A 2497-nucleotide genomic window follows, 5' to 3' on the forward strand; every position below is an offset into this window, starting at 1 on the left:
TATATGGAATATTTATAATTTCAATAAAAAAAATTACATTTTCACAGAATAATTCATTTTTTAAAATGAATTTTCTACAAAATACATGAATGTTAAACCAAATTGTTGAATTTTCAATTTAAAAATATTAAATTTGAAAGAAAAGGTTAAATTTTCGACTTAAGAAAAAAAATTTTCAGCCTAGAATATTATTTTGCTGCCCATAAAGACAAATTTTTAACAAAAAAATAATTTTCAACCAAAAACTAGAATCTTCAATTGAAGAAGATAAATTTTTAAGAAAAATTAAATACATTTTCAGTTGCATAAAATAATTTTCAAACGAAAAAGGTGAATTTTCTACCAACTACATACATTTTCAACTAAAAAATAAATAAATTTACAATGGAAAAATAATATTTAAATGCTCAGTTTAAAAAATGAATTTTCAATTTAAAAAAACAATTTTAAACAAAAAAGTTCCATTTTTCAACAAAATAGTTCAACTGAAAAGATTCAATTTTCAACTGGAAAGTGAATGGTTAATTTTGCAGTTAAAAAATACTTTTTCAACAAAAAAAACAATGATTTTTCAATAAAAAAGTTAAATTTTCAACTTCTTCAAATTTTTAGGAGAATTGTTTGATTGATGAATTAAACACAGTTAAATTCAAACCAAAAAAAGTACTAATTTCAACAAAATATTTAAATCATCAACTAGGTTTTTCAAACCAAAAGGATACCAAATAGTTGACTTTTCCACTAAAAATATGTATATTTACAATAAAATATACAATATTTATATTTATAATAAAAACATTACTTTTTCACAGAATCATTCATTTCTTAGTTAAGTAAATTAATTTTCAATCGAAAAAAGTGGATTTTCTACCGAAAACTACATAAATTTTCCACAAAAAAATAATTTTACAATGGAAAAAGAATATTTAAATTTTCAGTTTAAAAAATTCATTTTCTATAAAAAAAACAAATTTTAAAAAATTGTTACATTTTTCAACAAAATAGTTCATCTGAAAAGATAAATTTTCAACAAAAAAAAAAAGAATTTTCAACAATATAGTCAAATTTTCTAAAAGTAGATTAATTTTTGACCAAAAAGTTGATTTTTGAAACAAAAATATTACTTTTCAACCAAGGAGATTAATCTTCTAACAAATGAGATTAATTTTCATAAAAATACCTCATTTTTATCCAAATAGTTGAATTATCAAGAATAAAAATATAAATTTGTAACCAAAAAGTACATTTTTCAACTAAAAATGATTAATTTTGCAACAATAATAAACGAATTTTCAACAAAAAAGTCTAATCTTCTACCAAAAAATACATACATTTTTAACTTGTTTAAATTTACTATCAAAAATGAAACAGTCAAATTTTCACTTAAAAAATTAGTTTCTAGCAAAAAAAAAAAAAAAAATTCAACAATGTAGCTAACTTTACTACAAAGTAGATTAATGTTTGACCAAATAGTTTAATTTTTAACTATAAACATAATTTTTCAACTAGAAAAGATCAATTTTCAACAACAAAAATAGAGTAGTTAAATTTTCAGTTACGTAAATTAATTTTCAACAAAAATGCAACAAAATAGTTCAAAAATATTTCGATTACATATGTAAATTATTTTAAACTACTGAGTAGAATATTATCAAATTTTATAACCTTTTTAGCTAGCGTAAAACATAACAGTACGACAATAATGAGTCTACTTATATAAGTAGTCACGTTTTTTTAACGATACCAAATTCTATTTTTCTCTAAATAATTGTAACGGATTATTTTGAGAAGTAACACGCCGAACACTGGTAATTTAATATAAAGCCGATGCTTACACTGCCGTATCCAAGAATCGATTTCTTTTCTTAAAATCCTTTATGGTCATATTCCAATTTTGGTATCACCTTCGCGAGGCATTTATGGTGATTTGAGACAACAGACTCAATGCATTAAACATTGTATTGGTCACAAAATCGTTAAAGAAATCTAATTCAATCCTACCTAGTTTCTTCTTTTTTTCAAAACTGATATAAAGTTTTTTAAAAAAGTAACCGTTCAATAAAAAATGGTATCTTTTATTTGCTGCTTTGACTTGATTAAAAAGACATTAAGTATAGATACATTAGAGCCGTCAAACAAGTTTTTTTTTCTAAAATGAATCCCTCACAAATGGTTCCTTTTCATGTAAAAATGTCCCCTAAATTTTTAAAGAATTAAAAAAATGTATTTATCATGATTTCATCAAAAAATTGGGTTTTTATTTATTGCTATTATTTTCTTAAGTGTACAAAAAATTGTAGTGGTCTATCAATCCCAATTTTGCCAACAATTGTGTTTTTTCTTTAATTTCCGTTGTTGATACATTTTTTTACTTTGGCATACTAAAGACTGAAATGCTTTTTAGAAAATAAAAAAATTATCTTAAAGCTCCGGAGAAAATCTAAAGTGATTTTTTATTTGTGAAAATGATTTTTAACAGAAAATTCAAAAAGATTTA

General features: G+C 22.1%; 1 protein-coding gene across 2 annotated transcripts in view; it reads right to left on the reverse strand.

Moving 5' to 3' along the window:
• LOC117179294 (NADPH:adrenodoxin oxidoreductase, mitochondrial) overlaps window positions 1-2497 on the reverse strand; it is a 28342-nt gene extending 25845 nt beyond the window's left edge. For both annotated transcript variants that reach the window (XM_033370946.1, XM_033370947.1), the window contains exon 1: window positions 1836-2497. The gene's annotated coding sequence lies outside the window, so the exon portion shown is untranslated. The remainder of the gene's footprint in view (window positions 1-1835) is intronic.

Source organism: Belonocnema kinseyi, chromosome 9, assembly GCF_010883055.1.
Source record: "Belonocnema kinseyi isolate 2016_QV_RU_SX_M_011 chromosome 9, B_treatae_v1, whole genome shotgun sequence".
Taxonomy (NCBI): domain Eukaryota; kingdom Metazoa; phylum Arthropoda; class Insecta; order Hymenoptera; family Cynipidae; genus Belonocnema; species Belonocnema kinseyi.